Below are 24,156 nucleotides of genomic sequence, written 5' to 3' on the forward strand. Positions count from 1 at the left end.
GCCACACCTGGTGCTCCCATCAGAGAAGCCTTACAAACCCTAACAGCCTTGGCCGAAGGTTGCATGAACCCTAGTTACCCTGCTGAATGTCTATTTGATCTTGGTATCTTGGCCCTCATTCACTTGTGAACATCAAGAAGCCCTTGTTTTATAGAGATCTAATCATTAGGGAATTATGCCTATATCTAATCTTATGTTGCAGACAGACCTTCGAAATTCCCAACTGTGTCTAGTACCTAATTAAAATGTTACCATGTTACACAGAGACGGAAAACAGGGAAATAATGCCCCGTTATTACACTCAGAAGAAAGAAATCTATTAAGATGCCTCACAACAACAACTCAAGCTTATCTCAACTAAATGGGGTTAGCTACATGGATCCTTGCCCTCCAATGCTCACATCTTCAATACTTCCCACTAAACCATTAGCATTCTTAACACTACAAACAAACCAAATGACTTCATTAGATTCTTGGAGACTCATCAAACCCAACCAACTGCAATGACCAGACATCCAATGACATGAGGACTTTTAACTGCACGAACCCAAGGAACTACCAAGAACCAGTTGTAAATTATTGTATCATTGATAACTTTTTTCACCCTTGCACTTCCTCCCTCATTTCAATTTCAAAAAGTTTCAACAAGTTTCAACTTTACGACCGCTTGTTATCTATTTTTATATCTAATTCCCTAGCTTGCACCTTTTAACTCATAGATGAAAATACTCCCGCCAACCCTGAAGTAAAGAAAGATAAGTCCAAATGACAGAAAGACGAAATCGAGGAATTATGGTAGTAGACAAGCTTTTAAGAAGTTCTTTTCTTTTGCAGTATATAATCAAAGCAGAAGCCGAATTCCATCAAAACATAGCCCAATATTACCACAACTGCAAAACAGTGGACAGAACTTACAGGAAGAAGCCCACTGTCAACACAAATTGACTCCATGTAAGCATACCATCATAGCAACTCCATCAACGTGGAGTCGAGCAAATTTCACGTTTTTTTTTTTTTTTTTTTGGTAGAAGCAAATTTCACGTTTACGATTATCATCTAAACATGATGAAACATCAATATACCACAAATAAAACCAAAAGCAGATTGACTAGAAATTAAGTATGAATCACTACCTTCTATCAATTCAAGCAACATAATTCTACATAAAGCAACCCTTAATCCCTAGAACAACAACCACGGAAAATTTCCTACATCCCCCAACTTCCCAGACAAGCTCAATTTTGACAACAAAAACGAAATTACAACCAACTGAAGAAAACGAATCAAGTAAAATTGGTTTGTAAAAATTCTGAAAACGCAGAGGAGCCCGACAAGGTCTAAAAAGGAGGTAAGTGTTGGTATAAATCCATCAATTCCGAACTGGAGGAAGCAAGATTTCATATCCATGAATTCAATAAAAGAAAACCATAAGAGTTGAAGAAGAGAAGCCATGGATTCTTATTACTCACATGAGAATTGTATCATAATCCAGCCCTAAAGGAGAGCAAACTCAAGGCCCTGCAAGCAACCCCACGCTAACGCAGTCACACCCGGGGGACCAAAAATAGCAACACGAGCAAATATTCTGGTGACAGTGACACGACCAAGCAGCCAACACCTGGGTTTCCAAACTACTCTCCCGTGCGTGTGTTCGTGTGCTTATTGCTTTGTGCGCTCGTGTACGAAGCAAAACAAGTTAAAAAAGATAAGGAGAGCATATGAGTCTTCCCGCCTGCCATCTTTGGCCATTCCATTTGGGGATACTTTCCAGTGTTGGATGGGTGTGGGTCCCGGTCTTGGAGATTCCTTTTAATTGAATTGGCGGCCGCCCTTTCTGTCTTCGTCTGAACACCGTGGACCCCGTTCTTGGATCGGTTTAATTAGGATCTAAACAGTTTTGTAGAATTGAAGATTCTAATTGAACGGTTTCTAAGTAGTTTGAGCAGCGTCTGTACCCTTCGTGGGGATACCAATTAGAATGGATTCCAATACAATGGTTTCAGATGAGGGTGTATGGTGTTGTCCGTGGACTTGAGCATCTATTCTTTCAATGATGACTTCCGCTTTTCGTTTGGAATTTACGACGACCAAGTCCAACAAAGATATGGACTCTTTGAGTTACGAAAGGGTAGCTTCTAATATTTTTCTTTTCATTTTTATTATTTTATTTTTTTGGACTGGTAGCTTAATATGTTATTTTAACAAATATCTATATTCAAAGATTGTGGGCGAACAGAATAAGGTTCCAATAGATTCTATATGAATTGGGATCCTTTATCTACAATGTTGTGGATAAAATTTGTTTTGAACAGTCTGTCTTCGGTTCAGTCTTTGACCCTAGTTGAAGACAGCCTGACCTCACGATCAGGTTCGGACATCCGGTTAAATCATTATAGCATGATGAGGAAGGAACCCTGCGGTTCTAACGATGAGCACGATCCCGAAGAATTTGGGATACGTGATTGAGTTATAAACGATTATTGGTACTTTGAGGAGTAAGCAATCGTGTTAAACATGGAAATTGCTTCCACTCCAGAGAAAATGGGCAAAACCCTACAATTGGACGGCTGCCAAGAATGATGATGAACGAATCTAACGATCAAAAATTAGAGGTAAAACATATATAAACAAGTAGCCTATGCTTTTACCAAAAAAAAAAAAAGTAGCCTATGCCCAGACAATCTATATGAATCGTTTCCCTTATTATCATATTCAATTTATGCTCTGCAACTTGTTTTGATTAGTTTCATTACTGACTTGGACTTTAGAGGTGGCATCCTGACTCCCACGGTCACGCCACGTCTAACACTGTTTTGCAGGTCATTCATCGGGGATCTCAAGACTGAGCAAATTTTAGATGCATAACTAAAAATAATAATAATAATAATAATAATAATAATAATAATAATAATAATAATAATAATTAATAATAATAAAAAAGGATTGTACTCCCTTACACTTCTCAATCATATTCATATGTACTAAGAAGGGAATTCACTTTTGATCCACCTTGTGAATATTCAGAGGTGGCCTCTTTCTTAAATGTGTCATAGAAGGTGTGAAAGGAACGCTACTTTCAATCACTATAGGTGATTTGAACTCATTATATATATAAATGAAGAGGAGCCGAGGTCAAGCCAGAATTCAATATTAGGAGGGACCATATTGACAATTTAGTCATTATCTTTACCTTTAAAAAATTTTTCCATAGGCAAAATTTCAGATGGAAAAGAAGGTCAAATAACTAAAATTTTTCTAAAAAAAGGACTCAAAATGGGTTTTCTTTTGAGAAAATCAAGTGTGGCCATGGTCCCCTCGCACAAGGGAGCTCTGCCCATGAAGAGAAGCGCTAGCACACAAATCGAATCAAGCCAGTTTTTGTATTCATGAATCATATCTCCATCAAATGTTAAATAATAGGGAGAATCTTTAGTGAAGGCTTCTTAACAAGCAGAGTTTAGAAGGTACAAGTTTTCAATATGGCAATCAGGGTTGGCCATGGCCCCCATTTTTAAATTTTTTATATAATTCTTTTAATTTTTCACTTTTTATATTAATTTTTTTTATTTTTTCAGTATTTTTCTCTTTTCACATGTGAAATGTTACTATTTGGCCCCCTCAATATTGAGAACAATTAACAAGCAGAGTTTAGAAGGTACAAGTTTTCAATATGGCAATCACGGGTGGCCATGGCCCCCATTTTTAAATTTTTTATATAATTCTTTTAATTTTTCACTTTTTATATTATTTTTTTTTATTTTTTCAGTATTTTTCTCTTTTCACATGTGAAATGTTACTATTTGGCCCCCTCAATATTGAGAACAATTTTTAAAAGTAAAATAATGAATATAAATGTCATCCCTAGTTAAAAATTTGATAGAAAATAAATAAAATGGCTCAAACCAGTTCGGATACACCCAAGTCGAACAGACCAAGTCAAGGTTTGACATACAAGCGTAAAGACAGGATAACAAAGTGAATCCTAGTAGATTGATAACAGAAGACAAAGTATTCGACTGGGACTCAATAACTCATATTTGAGTAGGACTCAATCACTAAAGTCATATTGCAGTCCAAGTAATGTTTTAGTTCGAGACGAACTCATACGTAGAAAATCTATAAAAAGTTAAGGGAGCACAAGAGAAATGTACGTTGAATAGAACCATTACTATTCGAATTATTATTGTTCATTACTTTCTTGTCTTCTTCAATCGAAGTCCTAACTAGATCGTCAGAGGTGAAAACTCGATCTCTACGGTCGATCTCATTCTTGCAGGTTTATTCGGCTGAAGGGACGAACAGGATTGTGCAACAACAATTGACGTTGTCTGTGGAAAATTGGATCAAAAAGCCATTGTACAAATCAAATAAGGAATACTAAACCAACGCTACTATATCTTTGATTACCTTCACGGTCAAGCTCATTCTTGCAGGTTCATTCGGCTTAAGGGACAAACAGGATTGTGTAACAACAATTGACGCCGTCTGTGGAAAACTTGATCAAAAAGCCATTGTACAAATCAAATCAGGAATACTAAACCAACGCTACTATATCTTAGATTGACGAATTCATCGGCGATTCACGGGTATTATTTAATCTCTTCTTATGAGTTATGAGTAATCCAACCGGATGGTATGTTTCTATTCACCCTCCTCTTTCATTGATATGAATAATTATTAATTTCCTTTGCATTGAGGTATTCCCATCGATATGAACATCATCTAGAATCGGTTGGTTTCCTTTTAATCATGCAATTAAGAATCAACATGCTTGAAACAAATGAAATTGCATTCAACGACAATTTGTTTGGTTTTATATGATTTTTTGAGATTGGCATTGCCATCATTATAGTCAGTTCAATATTTATATATTCTGATCTAGACAAAACCGTAGACAAGATCTACTTTGTTTTCTTTAATTTAATTTTCTGATCGGGAGATCATGATTATCCTAGTGATGTTCTGATAAAAACAAAAGAGAATGGAAAGCTGAATACCTTTAATGAAGGTTTTTTACTATTCTTGACATTCTTCATTACGAATTTTATTCTGACCGTACCAGACTCGGCTGAAACAAAAACAACCTCAAGGAAGTATTGAGTTCTCCATGAGTTGCAATCTTACCAAGATAGGCATCAACTGTATTCTTGACAAAGGCGACGATGGATTCCAAAAGATAACGTTGCTGATTCCTGAGTTCATAATCGTTTGGATCAGAAGATGTAAAATTGCTATGTCATCAAAGCGGATGCCAAGGTATGGATTTTAGCTCCGTGGGATTTCATAGTAGAAAGTACTCTATTGAAAAGGCCGACTTCAAGACTCGGTAGTTCATCCGCCTACCAATCGCCTCCTTACAGGCCTGCAAGTCACAGAGTCTCATCTCACTTACACTGAAATCTGAAAACAGAGCTTTTCTGATTAGGAGATAGATTGTTAACTGATACTGACCTTGCTCCTTGCAGCATCGACAGATCCTTGAACAATTTTGAGTTCTTTAATGAAATAGAAAGAGAAAGCAAAAACCAAATTTCTCATGTAAAAGAAATCATGGTTCTTTCTTTTTCTAAAGATGAAAGCACTCCACATCTTAACAACGAATGCATTGCATAAAAGAACATGACCAGGCAGCAAAGAGCTTTAGAATTGCCTATGGACGACCACGGCCACGTTTTGGAGGAGGACTAGGATCAGTTCACATGTAATTATTCTTAACAAAGATAGAATCGCCATTCGCCTTCATCTTCTTCAGGTGAAACCACAATAAATCTGAGTTTGCTGCCAGATCTTTAGAAAGCAAATCTTGCATCTCTAAACTCAAACAAGCTAGGGCCTCCGAGTTTTCAATAATCATCGCTCGAAGATTTACAGAGACAACGATGAAGAATGAATCTACTCGTTTGGGCATCAACAAACGTATTGCATGCCAATTGAAGCAAAAAGGGGATGCACCTAGAGAAGAGAGAGCAACCGCTGCAATCTAACTTCAATTCAGGCGATTCTAAGCTGTCCTTCACCATCAGGCTCCAATATATGACGTTAAAGGGTGTTCGCGATCAGAATTATTTTTCTTTGAAGGAAGCAGATTTTACATGAGCAGATTTACCAAAGCTCTCCAGGTTGCAGCGAGGTAACCAAGCTGGCAGGGGAAGTTGATTTTCAAGGCTTCAAGCCAGTCCCAAGCTGCTGCAGCGCAAGAAACCAGTTTTGTTTATTGAAAAGCCCAAAGATGATTTGAAACAAAAGGATTTTATTGTTGCTACAAATATACCGAACATGGCTCGATTACCATTTCGAGAAGAACTTCACGTTCAACCCAAGTGCTATCCAAGACTTTAATAACATGGTACCAGCTTAGATCCAAGAAATCATCGGAAATCAAGAACAAAAGCAGCTTATCCTTGTGTGCAAAGAAGCATCTTGGCTTATTCTAGTCAAGAATTGCAATATATTGCACCAAAAGAGACAAGTTCATCATGGGAGTACAACGGGTAAGACTTCCCAAGTAGAAGATGAGATGTCTTCTAGCAAAGATGATACTGATCAAAAGGCATCTTCTCAATCCCAACTCTATTGGTAATCAACCAATCGATTTACCAGTATAAATCAAGGGACCTAATCCGTCAATTACCTTTCCGAATGCTGAGAACGTTCAAACTTCAAGGATTGAAGACGAGGAGACGCTACAAACAATCAGAGACAGTTCGAAATATTGAAAATTCTTCTGTTGCCCTAAGAACTCGGGATGTTGAAGGAGCGAAAAGAACTCAGTTAATTCAAAACCAAAGTATGGTAACTCAACGACCCAACTCACTAAAGGCTGTAAACTTAATAAGGCATGGCCCAGATTTAGGCCCAACTCTAGCTGAAGCCCAGATCAAACAAAGGAAGACCGACCAGGTTCGATTCGGTTCGATCTATTGGTCGGACCACAGACCGACGATATGCTTGACCAACACTGGAGTGTTTATGCTCGGCAAGAACTAGTTTAATGACTATCTACCTACAGGTCGCTTCCGGAGCATATCATCTACAAGACCCAGAAACCGGGCAATAGGTTCCTCAATCATGAAATCCAAGCAATTTCAGTAAATACAATCAAACAAATACTATTTTATGCAAAGATGAAGAGCTCGACCATGGACTCTTCACAAAAAGTGCTCGACCAAGAAAAGTTTGAAGGATTCTACAGTCAGAATTGTGTCCAACCATGTGATTACATTCATAAAATCACAAACGAGTAAGACCTATGAAATTAGGCTTCACAAACGAATAAGACCTATGAAATTAGGCTTCACAAACGAATAAGACCCTAAAAAGAAAGAGCAGGGCAGTATCCTAAGGGAATTCCCCATGCTCGAGAAAAGAAGAGTAGGGCGGTATCTTAAGGATACTCCCCTTGCTCGAGAAAGAAAAAACAGGGCAGTATCCTAAGGGAACTTCCCTTGCTCAGAAGGAGAAGGGCAGTATCCTAAGGGAACTTCCCTTGCTCAAGAAGAGAGTAGGGCAGTATCCTAAAGGAACTTCCCTTGCTCAAGAAGAGAGCAGGGCAGTATCCTAAGGGAACTCCCATTGCTCGAGAAAGAAAAAGGCAGGGCAATATCCTAAAGGAACTCCCCTTGCTCAAGAAAGAAAGAGCGAGCAAGTATCCTAAGGGAACTCCCCGTGCTAAAGACCTAAAATACTTAGGCAGAAAAGACTTAAGATTCTTAGGCAGAAAAGATCTAAGATTCTTAGGTAAAAAAGACCTAAGATACTTAGGCAGAAAAGACCTAAGATCCTTAGGCAGAAAAGACCTAAAGATACTTAGGCAGACAAGCCCTAAAATTCCTTAGGCACGAAAGCTTCAACGATTTTTCATACTCAAGTAATCATGCCCGGGGGTAGTTGGTTTTAGCCGAGCAGTTGTTGACAGACAAATACTTGACCTTATGACCGAACAAACCCTTACCGAACAGCATGGCTTGGATGATAAACATGCACAACATATGACCAAACAAAGATACTTATTACATCGTGTTCGGGGAAGAACCGAACATAAAGATCTATTTACTTCAAATTCACATCATGTTCGGAGAAGAACCGAACACAGAGATCTATTTACTTCAACTAACGTCGTGTTCGGGAAATAACCAAACACAAGGTTTAAGACCTAAGGGCTTCCAAAAAAGGTGTAAGACCTAAGATACCTTAGGCTTTCGAAAATAAAAAAGGTGTAAGACCTAAGATACTTAGGCTTCCGGAAATTAAAAAAAAGGTGTAAGACCTAAGATACTTAGGCTTTCGGAAATAAAAAATGTATAAGACCTAAATTTAGGCTTCCGGCAACGTAGTGAGCAAATACGTCAAGAGCACCGTAGTGTGCAAATACGTCACAAGAAGGTATAAGACCTAAATTTAGGCTTCCGGCAACGTAGTGAGCAAATTCGTCAAGAGCATTGTAGTGTGCAAATACGTCACGAGCACCATAGTGTGCAAATACGTCACGAGCACCGTAGTGTGCAAATAAATCACGAACACTATAGTGTGTAAATACAACAAGTCACCATGCTCGAAGGAAGTGGTCAAACATATATCTACATATATTGAGCAAGTAACCATGGAAATTGGCAAAATCTTCAATCAAAGAGGAGGACGATCAATGATAATTTAATAGCCAAAGAGACAATGAAGAAGACCAAAAGACCTAAGTTTCTTAGGCACTGAAAGACCTAAGACCCTTGGACACCAAAAGACCTAAATTTTTTAGGCATAATTTTCTAAAGTATATCATTACATCTAAAAAAAAAACCGAGCTATAATGCTCGGGGGGTAGAAAAAGACCCAAAGCACCAAAAGACCTAAGTCTCTTAGGCGCCAAAAGACCTAACTTTTTTAGGCACCAAAAACCGACATACGGTGATCGGACAAGGACGACCTATTGTGTTCAGTAAGGAATGACTTATGGAATAACTTATGGTGTTAGACATCCAGTCAAAATCCTTAACCGAACTATAGTACTTTGGGAAATAAAACACCAAAAAAATACCTAAATAAACTTAGGCAAAAAGGGATTTTGAAAGTTCTGCAAATGCTCGTCTTCTTCGCAGGTGAAAACGGAAAGTCTCAGCAGAAATGAAGTGAAAGAGAAACAATAGGTTCTTATACTTTTTAGAAAATCCTAATCTAAGGGACCAAAAGGGAAGACTGCAGAACTTCTAAAAAAGATGTTGATCTGACATCTCCAATAAAACCCCCATCTAACGACCTAGAAAAAACTGATATCTTACATCCTCTAAAAGATTCAAATCTAGAGGTTAAGATGAAGAGATAAGAACGGTTGAAATTCAAGGCTTTTAAAATTTGAAAGATCATGATGAAGTGCCATAAATACGTGGCCACGTGTCGATCAAGCTGCTCTTTCAAAAAACGTGCGCCGTCGTTCCAGTTCTTACGGCGCAACGTCATCTCAAGTGATGTCAGCAAAATAAAAATCAGATTTCTCAGATACAAAAGATTCAAAGTTATGTTGGTCGGAAGTTCAAGCATTTTTGACCATCAAATCTCTAAAATCTGAACAACATAAAATTCGGACTTCAAGAGACGGGGGGCTTATGATATAGAATAAATAAAATGGCTCGAACCAGTTAGGATAAACCCAGGTCGGATAAACCCGGTCGAACCAGTTCGGACGGACACCCGTCGAACAGACCAAGTTAAGGTCGGTTATACAAGCGTAAAGGCAGGATAACAAAGTGAATCCTAGTAGATTGATAACCGAAGACAAAGTATTCGACTGGGACTCAATAACTCATATTTGAGTAGGACTCAATCACTAAAGTTCGAATTGCAGTCCAAGTAATGTTTTAGTTCGAGACGAACTCATACGTAGAAAACCTATAAAAAGGTAAGGGAGCACAAGAGAAAGGTACGCTGAATAGAATCATCAATATTCGAATTATTATTGTTCATTACTTTCTTGTCTTCCTCAATCGAATTCCTAACTAGATCGTCAGAGGTGAAAACTCGCCCTCCATGGTCAAGCTCATTCTTGCAGGTTCATCCGGCTGAAGGGACGAACAGGATTGTGCAGCAACAAAATTAATTCCTCAATCTCTATTTATTCTCCCCTCACTTCTCTCTCACATCTTTTATTCTTATTTTGGGTTAAAGGAAATTTTTGAAAAAAAATATTATTAGATATTCAAAATGTCATTCCTAATTAGAAATAACTCCTCAATTCCTATTTATTATCTCCTATCTCTCCTCTGTCCTCTTTTCTTCTTATTTATCCTCTTTGGTTTCTTTCTTCCTCTTTATTCTTCTTCCCTTTCTGTAAGCGTGGGTTAAGGAAATTCTGGAAGAAAAAAAAATCTTCTATACAATTAGGTACTCTTTCTCTTTCTCAATTTATATATAGTTTATCTTTTTTATCATTTTTTTTGTTATTCTTTATTTGATTTTAAATTCTTTGTTTCTTTATTTCTTCTACAATTTTTGTTATTTGATTTTATAATGTAAATAAAATGTCTATAGTTAATAAGGTAACTAACTACCATTAAGTCATGTATATATCATATCATACTACTATTGTAAAAGCATGTATTCTTCTTTTTTCGCAAAATTTTCATTTGATTATTATATCCTTCATTTTTATTTAAATGTCATATTTTTTATATTAGATTCTTTGTCATTTAACGTTTTACTCATAAATTCTTGATACCCTTTTTATATATTTTTTTATTTAAATGCAATAAAATCAAATCGAGAAAGAAAATTTTCCTACGAAAAAGAGTAAAATATACATTTCTTTTTAATCTCAAACAATCTTCCTTATAAATCATATATCATATTATCATACTATTATAAGAAAAATAAAATATTCTCCTAAATTTGAACCTCCTTCGATATTTGTTTCCTTTTATTATATTATTTTTATTTTTTTAAATGATGATTTTCCTCCACGATTTCCATTCTTATTTTGTCTATCCCAATCTAATCATCTCCCCAAATAAAAATCCTTTCATTTTATTATATTATATTTATTTCTTAATAAAGCAATAAAATATGGTACGATATGGTATTTTTTATTTTTTAAAAGGCAATATGAAATATTGATAAAATGCTAAATATGGTCATTTTTTTAAGATATGCATTAAAAAAATCTTGTGTAAACATGTACTCCACGAATTTTACAAAAATTACAAATCAGTAATTGCAAACTAAAAAAAATGTATAAGAAATCAAATTAATTATCGAAATCTTTTCCTGTTGTTTACCCACAGAAATTCCTTTTCTATTTTCCTCTTCTTGTATTATATCATTGGTACTTATTTACCTTATTTTTTTCTTTTTGTTATAAATAATATTTATTATGGATGTCCATTACCCCAAAGAGATTGTACTTCCAATTGAAGATCTCAATTACCTCAGGATGCAATATTGGTGAAGATCACAACCATCTCATTACACAATATTGGCAGTCAGTATTTCCATTCTATGCACCTTCTATCTTGGGCGGCAATCTATCTTTCCATATCAAGAATATCTTATTGTGTGCAAGAATCATATATTGTATTTCCATATCAGAGTAGATGCTCCTTTGACTATAAATATGTAATGCACTTAACTGAATGAATTAGTTCTGATTGAACTCATCTTGTCTTTCTTCTTTGTATCTAATATATTTTCTCTTTATTTTATAACACGTTATCAGCACGATTCTGCTCGAAGAACGAATCCGCTCGAAGTATTGCGTTTTTGAGAAGAAAGACAGCAGACTCTGTATCATTATGGTTTCTATTCTAAAGTGAAAAGAATGATCGACCTCTTCGCACGTTTTTGTAAACAATGGAGTTTACCTTGTCCATCTTGAAATGTAAGTGCATCATAATAAAAAAGGTATGTGTTTTATTGAATCTAAGAATCAAACAAATAATAAGATATTAGATTTCCTTAACAATTGTGATTTGTCATTAACAATTGATTTTATTTACTGTATATAGTGGTTGCTAGCTTTGCACCACAAATATTATTAAATACATCTGAAGTTGCAAGATTTGAAACTGTAAATGAATACAGTTCTATAGATGCAAATGAAGTTGCAAGATTTGAAACTGTAAATGAGTACAGTTCTTGAGATGCACTTGAAGTTGCAAGATTTGAAACCGTAAATGAATACAGTTCTGCAGATGCACATGAATTTGCAAGATTTGAAACTGTAAATAAATACAGTTCTGTAGTTTTTTTTGAAATTATTTCTCTATTGAAATTATGTGGATAAAATATTACTGATGAAGACTTGCCAACAAATTTTCAAGCTTCAAATCTGTTGTTACAATAGCAATATTGTAAAAGGAGTTTCAATAAATACTCTTAATGATATCATGCCTATTTGTGACTGAGTAAAATAATGGACTATTAATGAAAAGTCATGAAGCTTGTCTTATTAGTTCTGTTACATTCCCTGAAGTGAATGCAACAATTCATGATATTTCCTGAAAGAAGGCAAAATTAAAATTATGGTCATGACTGTGGAAGAGGATGAGACAAAATACGGAATAATTACCGTCATTATTATGGAAATAAATAAGAAAATAATAAGGATTCTCAATATAACAATTCGAGGAGTGAAGATAATATTTGTTACTAATGTGGTATGAAAGCCATTAGACATGTATCTGTCATACTCCACAATATTTAATTAAGTTTTGTCAAGCCTTAATTAAAGAAATAAAAATAATGTGGAGATAAATTAGATTTTCCAAAATCATGATACTTGAGCAATTTTTGTCTATAAAATGAATGATTTTGATGGCCTCACAGATATTACATATCTAGATACTGCAAACTTCTTTGAAGATAATAGTTGAAGATTTGATTATGTAATTTTTTTCTCTTCAAATCTCATCTCATATGTTAGTTTATCTTAAATTTAATCTTTTGCTTCTATAATTTTTTTTTATTGACTTTCTATATATCTTTTAATATATTTTGTTTCATTTTGATGAAGAATGTGAATATTATCTTATATGCTGTGACGCATATTATACTGAGCGAAAAATATACATATTTCTCTTATTTGATGATACGGAAGCCAATGTTCATATAAAATCGGTAGTACAACATTGATTGGAAGCTCCAGAAGAGCTAATCTATTATTATCTGGGAAATAAAATTGGTTATAAATAATTCATTATTTTGTAATAAGTCTCAAAGAAACTTATTAAGTTTCAAAGCTATTTGCCAAAATTATTATCAGATTGAGACTACAAATAATGGTATAAGTAAATATCTATACAAAGTTATTAGATATTTCTCCCAATTTGTACTACACGAATATCGAATGGTTGAAACACATGCTTGGGTAAATCAAATGAACATTGATTCCAATAATTTTATTATTTGGCATGACCGGTTGGACCATACCGGATCAAGTATGATGCGAAAAATTATTGAAAATTCAATTGTCATCCATTGAAGAACCAGAAGATTCTTCAATTAAGTGAATTTTCTTGTATTGCTTGTTCTCAAGAAAAATTTATTATTAAATATTCACCAGCTAAAGTTGAGATTGAACATTCTATGTTTTTTAAACGTATAGAGGGTGAAATATATGGGCTCATTCACCCATCATGTGGACCATTCAGATAATATATGATTTTAGTAGATGCATCTATAAAGTGGTCATATGTATGTTCATTATGAACTCGCAATTTGGTGTTTGCGAGATTGTTTGATCAAATAATGAGATTAAGAGCATAATTTATGGATTATAAGATAAAGACAGTTTGTCTTGATAATGCTGGTGAATTTACATCTCAGGCTTTATGATTATTGTATAACAACTGAGATCACAGTTGAATAGCCTGTTGTTTATGTTTATATCCAAAATGGTTTAGCAAAATCATTTATTAAATGTCTCTAATTAATAGCTAAACCATTGGTTATGAGAACAAAGCATCATTTGTACGCATCAGGCCAAAAGGTTGTCATAAATTCTCTCTATTACAATTGGTTTATGGTTAGAAGCCAAATATTTCTCATCTTAAAATTTTTGGATGTGTGGCTTACGTTCCAATTGCTCCACCACAGCGCACAAAGATGAGTCCCAAAATAAAGTTGGGAATATATATTGGATAAAAAATCTCCTTATATAATTCAATATATTGTTAAGGATAGGAGATTTATTTAATGCAATACTTGCTGAGTATTATTTTGATGAATTAGTTTTTCCAACATGAGGGGGAGAGAATAAACAGTTGGAAAAAGAGATTGATTGTATGCATTATCATTATCTCATTAGATCCTCGCACTGAGCACTGTGAACTTGAAGTTCAAAGGATAATGCAATAAATATTATAAATCAACTACCAAATTTGCTGACCTGCTAAGAGTTACTAAATCTCATATTCCAACTGTAAATGCTCCAATTAGAGTTGATGTCCCAGCAGGACAATCTATCAGTGCAAATGAAATTAAACCACGTTTAAAACGTGGAAGATCAATCGGTTCCAAGGATAAAATCCTAGAAAATGAAAAGAGCAAATGATCAAGATTGTCATAATATGGAGACAGTTGATTATGAAGATCCTGAAGACATAACTTTTTATAAAACCCCAGAAGAGGTTCAGGTACCTGAAAATAATGAAGAGATCTCGATTAGTTATGTCATTGCAGGAAAAAGATGGAACCGAAAAGATAAAGTTGTCGACAACATTTTTGCATATTATGTTATTGTTGAAATAATACATCAAGACGAGGATCTTGAACATAAATTTGTTGATGAATATAAATCAAGAAATGATTGGCCAAAATGTAGAGACGCAATTCAAGCAGAATTGAATTCGCTTGAAAATAAAAGTTTTTGGACCTGTAGTCAAACATCTGAAGGTATAAAGCCAGTGGGGGTACAATTGAGTTTTCTGCGAAAAATGAAATGAGAAAAATAATGAAATCATGATATATAAAGCATGAATTATAGCACAAGAATTTTCGCAGATGCCTGGCATTGATTACATGGAAACATGTTCTCTTGTGGTGGATGCAATCACCTTCAGATATCTTATTAATTTGGCAGTATATGAAAATTTTGACATGCGTCTAATGGATATTATTACAGCCTATTTATATGGCTCACTCGAGTGTGATATATATATGAAAATCCTTGAAGGATTCAAAATGCCTGAAGCACATAAAAATTCCTAGGAAGTTTGTTCAATAAGGCTTCAGAGATGATTATGACATATATGATATAATCTCTTTAGTGGATATTTACTAAATGAAAAGTATAAAAATGATCCAATTTATTACTGTGCCTTTATTAAGGATATGGATCTAATTTTAGTAAGTGTATATGATGATGATTTAAATATCATCGAAAATCCTTAAGAGTTTCCAAAAGCAGTAGATTATTTGAAGAAAGTTGAAATGAAAACCTTGAAAAGACAATATTTTGTCTTGACTTGTAAATTGAGCATTTGACGAATGAAATATTCGTTCATCAATTAACTTATATAGAGAATATTTTGAAGAGATTATATATAGATAAAATATATCCATTGAGTACCCGAATGGTTGTGAGATTGCTCAATATAAAGAAATATTCATTTCGATCCCAAGAAAATAGTGGAAATTTTCTTGGTCATAAAGTACCATACTTAGTGCAATTGGGGCATTAATGTATTTTGCTAATAGTATAATACCAGATATAGCATTTTCTATAAGTGTATTAGCAAGATTTATCTCGTCTCCAATACGTAGACACTGGAATGTTTTAAATTATATATTTCAGTATATTCGAGAAATTATTGACATGATATTATTTTATGAATGTGGACATCAACTTACTTGTTATGCAGATGCAAAATTTTTATCTGATTTATATACAACTAGATCTCAAACAGGCTATTTATTCACAAGTGAATGTTAGCTATTTTATATTTGGTTTAGACAAATGATACAACACATTCTGGAAGCATGAGTCTTCTACTAGAAAAAAGGGGTTTGAACAATATCATATGAAGATTATGCTGTATGCAAAACTCAATTGAAGGGATGATACATCAAAGAAGATAGAACGAATCATATTTTACCGAAATTCTTCTTCACTCTTGATCTTCAATGAAATGGTGAAATATATGTTCATTGAATTCGTTCAAGTGATAATTGACAGGTTTATTTATTGAGGCGTTGCCTACTTCAAATGTTGAGAAGTTGGTATATGATAATGGAATGCACGTATTCAAAAATACTCAATGATGTTATCATCAGGGGGGGTAAAATACGTGCTGCACTCTTTTTCCCTTTACCAAGGTTTTGTCCCACTGGGTTTTCCTGGTAAGGTTTTTAATGAGGCAGCTACCAATACGTATTATTTAGATATGTATACTCTTTTTCCTTCACTAAGATTTTTTTCCCACAGGGTTTTTCTTAGTAAGGTTTTAACGAGGTACATTATCTATTGATGGGACATCCAAGGGGGAGTGTTATAAATAATATTTATTATGGATGTCCATTACCCCAAAGAGATTGTACTTCCAATTGAAGATCTCAATTACCTTAGGATGCAATATTGGTGAAGATCACAACCATCTCATTACACAATATTCGTAGTCAATATTTCCATTATATGCACCTTCTATCTTGGGCGGCAATCTATATTTCCATATCAAGAATATCTTATTGTGTGCAAGAATCATATATTGTATTTCCATATTAGAGTAGATGCTCCTTCTACTATAAATATGTAATGCACTCAACCTGAATGAATTAGTTCGATTGAACTCATCTTGTCTTTCTTCTTTGTATCTAATATATTTTCTCTTTATTTTATAACACTTTTGAGATTTAAAAATATTTTACTTAATAATAACCTGTAACTTAAAAAAAGAAAGTGGCAGTGGGAAGTTGTTAACCAATACTTGGAAAGTAATGGCATGGAATAGACAACAAAAATTGAGGGATACCTCCCTATAGAAATCTGCACCAAACTGAAGGATCTCCCACTCCCCTCTAGTAATAATGGATCTGATGTGATGTCTTGGATCCCATCCACTGAAGGTATTTTTTCGATACACTCTGCATATGAGACATTGATAAAGAACGAACCAGCTGTAGATATGGGAATATTCGATGAAAAATTTTAGAATACTTCTTGGAAACTTCATCTTCCAAACCGATTTTGCAGTTTCTTTTGGCTAGTTGTAAAGAATAGGTTGATGACTAATGCTAGAAAGCGCCACTTGCATCTTCAAGATAATGATAAATGCAATCTTTGCATGACAGAGGTGGAAGATGTATTACATGTATTTAGAGATTGTTGCTTTGCAAGAAGCATTTGAAAACGTATGGTTAAACCACGAAATCAAATATGGTTTTTTATGTGCGAAAAGCAGGAGTGGATCTATGCCAATATCTGTGGGTTTGCTGCCAAATAGAGCAACGATTGGCCTGAGCGATTTGTGTGTACCTTACAATTTCTTTGGGGATGGCGAAATCGAGATATCCATGAGGTAGATTTTTCCAGACCAAGGAATGGTGTGCTCATTATCGAAAAATTTTATCGAGCCAATAAGGAAGCTTGGACAACATGCCGAAGCCCTGTTCTTGATCCAAGTAAAGAATTGGAAGTTTTAGGGTGGACATGCCCTAGAAGAGGATGGTTTAAGTGCAACACGGATGCTGCTGTGAAAGTGAAGGAATGCTACGCTCAATTAGCTGGGGTGATTCGGGATCAAGAAGGCCTGTTCAGAGGAGGATTTTCTATCAAGATTCCTCTATGCCATGTAGTAGAGGCGGAACTGCGCGCAATCAAAGAAAGGGTAAAGGTAGCGTTGGATATGGGAGCATGACCACTCCAAATAGAATCAGACTCGCTAAAGGCCATAAGGTTACTGGAACCAGAAGTTAACGAGCAAGGATCAATGGGAAGATTAGTTGCTGAAATTCGAAGCCTATATGCTTCTCGAGGCCATGTTAGATTTAGTCATGTGAGGTGTCAAAATAACAAGGCTGCTGATTGGTTGTCTAAGAGGTGGCTAATTGGAAGAGATGATCTGGTATTTTTCAATGATCCCCCGCAGGAAATGACAGACATCCTTAGAGAGGATTGTCTCAAGAGTTGTGCTCTAGTTTGATTTGTTTTGTTTTTTGGGTCTTTTGACCCCGTTTTGTAACAAAAAAAAAAAAAAAAAAAAAGTAGATTTTGAGACAAAATATCTCCCAAATCTTTTCTACCATTATCGAAAAAGATTCCACCTCTATTTTACCTAGAAAATAAAGTAGAAGAAATCAAAATTTATACTTCCACTGAAATCAAAACCAAAAATTAATTTTGGTATTTGATAGATCCTCCCAAGATGGAAGAAATCAATTCTTTGCTATAGGCCACAGCTGTTTACTGTCCATACTAAGAGATTAAGTTAGTTGCTTCGATTGAACCCGACTGTATTTTTGAACATAGTTCAAGCTAATGTTGGAGATGGGACCATAATCATGGACAATCTCCTACATGTTGGTAGGAAGGCAGGTCATTCTTATGTATTTTCACAGAAATAGCTGCTTCATAGTGAAACCTATCTGCATACAGAAGTACATGGAGTGCAAAGAAGTGAATGTTTCTCCTCAAACTTTTTGTATTTATGCACATTCGTTCCTGTTTTGATTTCCTACACTTGCACATTCAATGTATTGTTGCAGTTGTTGCCATCCCCCTCTTCTTTTCTTTTGTTATCTTAACTGGTATTTTTTTTTTTTTTTTGGATAATTACTGTTGCCCCCCTGTAGTTTGATTTTATTACTAATAAAACCCTGTTCTTTACGAAATTACTGTTGCCCCCCTTCCTTATAACGGTGTTAAGTTGCCGTTAAGTTTGAATATTTAATGTCTAATTTGCCCTTCATTAAAATTAAGAAACTAAAAGACGATTCTATCCTATTTATAAAACCATATTAAATGTCAATTTTACCCTAAACTTCATTTATTTTGAATTAATGAAATGGACAAAATTCAAATCCGATTTGGTTTCCCACCTTCACTAAACTTCATTTATTTTGAATTTTTTTTAGGTGATATGCAGTTTCCAATTTGAGTTGAATTCGATTTCCCTTCCTCTTCAGTTTCTATTTGAGTTTTATTCAATCATTCTTTCTTTATTTGGTATTTTTTGTTTTTTATTTTTTATTTTTTTTTATTAAAGAATAAAACGGTTTATAGTTTTTTTTTTCCCACAGTTAATTAAGGGTACTACTGTAACTTGACAAAAAGGTAAATAAATAAAGAGATAAGTATAAGGGTATTTTGGGGTTTTTGAGAAAATATAAAGATGCCACATCATCAGTTAACTAACGGAACTTAACGGTAGGGGGGCAATAGTAATTATAGACAAAGTTGAAGGTTGGATTAGTAATTTTGAAAAGTACAGGGGATACAATAGTAATAAAATCAAAGTACAGGGGGCCAATAGTAATTATCCCTTTTATTTTTTTTGAAAAGGAAAAAAAAAAAAATTGGCTTTAAAGGAAAAAAAAAAATATAAAGAAAAAAAAATTTTTTTTTTCCTTTTTTTTTTTTTTTTTTTTTTAATATTTAAATTTTTTTTTTTTTTTTTTTAATTTATTTTAAAAAAAAAAAAAAAAATTTTTTTTTTTTTTTTTTTTAAAAAAAAAAAAATAAAAAGTAAAATATAAAAATAATAATAAAAAAATAATTTTAAAAATAAAAATTAAATTAATTTTTTTTTTTTTTTGTTGTTAAAGAAGCATATAATTTCATTTTACTTCACCTCTCACTTTCCATTGAAAATAGAGGTGCTTATACTTCTCCATATGGTGTATTTTCCCGCTAACATTAGCTTCTCTTGGTATTTTCTTTAAGTAAGTTGGAAAAATATAAATATCAATCAAATGCACTAACAATGTGAATGCTGCTTGAGTATTTTCTTTTCATGGCTAATGTGATCGTGAAATCAAAATTCCTCATGCCCTAATTGTTTCGGACCGATCATACAAGGGTAAATTGAAAATCAGAGAAGACAATCACATGATGACGGAGTTCGGCATAGCCTACTCTCCGGGACTCGAGTGTGAATCCAATCCACTATAGGTATGGGTGATTACAGACTAAAGAAGAAGAACAGCAAGGAACATATAACCTGATATACACAGTCTCTGGTTCTCAAAAGATCATCGAAGGATCGCCTTGCTCTTGCGATCAGAAGCCCTATCTTTCCATCATCAACAACCAACTAGAACCATAGGTACAAGTGACCGAAGACGAACGCCATGAACGAAACCTCAAGAAGCTTCAAGAACCCGTAGCAGAGAGCAAACCAAAAAACAGAAAAACGAGTTGCATAACTCGTGCGAGCCAAACCCCAGCCCTAATATAATAAGGCCTGAACCATACGAACCAAAAGAAACCGGTTCGGTTCAACACTAACAAATACAAGATTACCAGATTACCCCAACATTCTCCCCCTTAATCTGTATCCCCAAAAGAACTAACTATAGTGAATTGGATGCGACCGTCATCGTCCACGTATACCTGCACACACAAGACAAAAGAAAAACATAGTACAAAACAAATAAAATATGCAAAATACCTAGACACACTAACCATGCAACACTAATGACTCCATGCAGATATACCATGCAACAGACTGCACCAGGTAGAGAAAACCCTAAACATAACTCATAACTCATAACTCACTCATACAACAATGAAGAGCACACATGCACACACCAGGCATATATCCCAAAACTGAGATAAACAGAATAAGAGTTATAAAAATTTGGGCAGCATCTCCCCTAAAACTGCAACAAATGCAAAACCTGATAAACAAACAAATAACCACAAAACACACACCACAATCTAAAACAAGTAATATACAACTCAAAAACTTACAGAACATATGTACTAAAAGGCAACATCACCAATTCCCAACAAATCAAGACAATGTAAAAATTTAGAAAGAGGCAATGACTTAGTACCACAGTCTGCAGGATTATGCTCAGTACTTACCTTTTCAACTAAAAGTGAACCATCAGTTATTTTATCCCTGAGAAAGAAGTATTTAATGTCTATATGCTTGGTTCTATCATGATAAACAGGATTCTTACATAAGAAGATAGCACTCTGATTATCAACAAAGACAACAGGTTTAATCTTCAAAATACCAAGTTCACATAACAAACCATTCAACCATATACTTTCTTTAACACATTCAGATGCAGAACAACAAGCTCAGCCTCCCGTAGTGGACAGAGCAACTATAGGCTGTTGTTGCACCTTCCAACCGATGCAATTACCAGATAAATGTAAAGAAATAAGAAGATAATGATTTCCTGTTATCTACATTACTAGCATAATCTGAGTCAGTATATCCTTCAAGAATAAGATCACCAGGTGTGGACTTGAACACTAAACCTTTATGAACAGTACCTTTCAAATACCTTAAAAGCCACTTAAGAGCAAGCCAATGTTCTTTACCAGGGTTAGACATAAACCTACTCAATACACTAACAAAGATGAGCAATATCAGGTCTAGTACATATCATAAGATACATAAGAGAACCTAAAAGACTAGAATAAGGGATCTTTGACATTTCATTTTTTTCAAAATTATTCTTAGGACAATGATCATTTGAGAGTTTAAAATGTAAAGCTAAAGGAACATTTACATGTTTACAATCAAGCATGTTAAACTTCTCAAGCACTTTCAATAAATATAACCTCTGACCAATGAACATAGTATCCTCCCCCTTATCCCTATGAATCTCAATCCCTAAAATTTTCTTGGCTGTCCCAAGTTCCTTCATCTCAAATTCAGATTTCAGCTTGTTCTTAACATCTTGAATAAGACTAGAATCAACACAAGCAATCAATATATCATCAACATAAAGTATAAGATATAACACAACAGAATCTGAAATGAGAAAATATAGGCAACTGTCATAAACACTTTTCTTAAACCCTACACTCAACACAAATGAATCAAAACGTTTATTCCATTGCCTAGGAGCCTGTTTAAGTCCATAGAGAGATTTCTTCAACAAGCAAGCTTGTGATTCATCTCCAGCTGCCGAGATGCCTAAAGGTAGTTGCATATATATCCTTTCTTCTAAATTGCCATGAAGAAAGGCAGTTTTCACGTCCAATTGCTCTATTATCATTTTGTTCTGAGCAACAAGGGACAACAACAACCTTATAGTCTTATACTTGGCAACCGGAGAGAAAATTTCATCATAATCCACCCCTTCTCTTTGAACAAAACCTTTTGCAACAAGTCTGGCCTTATATCTTTTGGAATTATCAATTCCATCATCTTTGATTTTAAATATCCACTTACAAGGTAATAACCTTTGATCCTTGGGCTTCTGAACTAATTCCCAAACTTGGTTCTTATTTAATGAATCTAATTCATCATTAATGGCTTGAACCCATAAATCTTTATCTTTGGAACCCAAAGCTTCTTCATAGGAACTAGGTTCTTCTAACCCAATATCGAGACGAAATATCAGTCTCATGTGCAAAGTTGGCTACAAACCTTCTAGGTGGCCTAATCATTCTCCTAACTCTATCCCTGGCCAATTGGTAACTACTCGGATCGAGAACTTCTTCCACCTCACCAAGAGAAGACTCGGGGAGAGGGCAATGGCCCACTCTCACTCTCAGAAACTACAACCTCAGACTCTTTATTACCAGAGCTAGGTTGAGGGGAAGTCAAGGGTACTTTTGGTATACTAGAATCAAGAGTCTGAGCAGGACTTAAGAAAACATCAGCCTGCCCTAAATCAAATTGAGTGAAGTCTGTCATTCTTTGATCAAGTGGATTCAAGTTGGTATTGTCAATGGAAAGACAAGGGAACACACTCTCCCTAAAGAGAACATCCCTACTAATAAAGGTCTTAACACCAGGCACAAGTCCTATCCCATAGCTTGTATCCTTTCACCCCCTCAGGATAACCTAGAAAGATGCTCTTTTTACTCCTGGGTTCTAATTTTCCAATACTCTGATGAGCAAAGGATTCACACCCAAATACCCTGAGGTAACTAAGACTGGGAGGTTTACCCCACCACATTTCCTCAGGGGTTTTAAACCCTAAGGTAACAGAGGGACTCCTATTGATTAGGTGAACAGCTGTTGTAACAGCTTCACCCCAGAAACCCTTAGGTACCCCTGAACTGATGAGCATACATCTAGTCTTGTTTAAAATTGTCCTATTCATTCTTTCAGCAATACCATTTTGCTGAGGGGTGTATTTAACAGTCCTATGCCTTTGAATCCCTTTATCATTACAAAATCCATTAAACATTTCATTAACAAATTCTAATCCATTGTCAGTCCTTAGTGTTTTGACTTTCCTATCACTCAAGTTTTCTACCAAAGCAACCCAATACTTGAACTTTTCAAAAGTTTCATCCTTGGTCTTCAATAAGAAGATCCACACTTTCCTAGAGTAGTCATCAACAAGGGATAAGAAATAAGAGTTTCTACCATAAGACAAGACTGAAGCAGGTCCCCACAAATCAGCATGTACATATTCTAATATATCCCCAGATAAGTGAGACCCAGCTCCAAAGCTTAACCGGTGCTGCTTACCTAAGACACATGACTCACAAAACTCTAAGTTATCAATGACATCCTTGCCAAACAGGCCTTGTTTACTTAGAGCTTGCATTCCTTTATTGCTTATGTGTCCTAGCCTAGCATGCCACACACTAGTGATATTTGATTCACTTGACAGACAACAAGTATTGGAGATATTATTAAGGAATGTACTACCATAAAAAACATACAAACCAGACTGAGAAATGCCCTTTAAACATACATGAGATCCCTTAGATACAGAAAGACTACCCCAGAGATACAAGTTACAAACCCAGCACTGTCAAGGCTACTAATTGAAATCAAGTTTCTCTTTAAGTCAGGTATGTATCTAACATCATGTAAGGTAAAAACAGATTTATTGTGATTTAACAATTCAACAGAACCAATACCAACTTCATCACATAAATCATCATTACCCATCATAACTTTGGCATTATTCAACTCGGACAAGTGTGTAAACCAAGTGTAAGTGTGGACACATGTGATATGTACAACCTGAATCTAAAATCCATCCTTCTTGCCTACTAACCTCGAAATGGTAAGCACCTCACTGATGTCTTCATAG

The sequence above is a fragment of the Hakea prostrata genome, chromosome 3 (assembly GCF_041222555.1).
Source record: "Hakea prostrata isolate BN-2017 chromosome 3, UWA_Hpros_2, whole genome shotgun sequence".
Classification (NCBI taxonomy): domain Eukaryota; kingdom Viridiplantae; phylum Streptophyta; class Magnoliopsida; order Proteales; family Proteaceae; genus Hakea; species Hakea prostrata.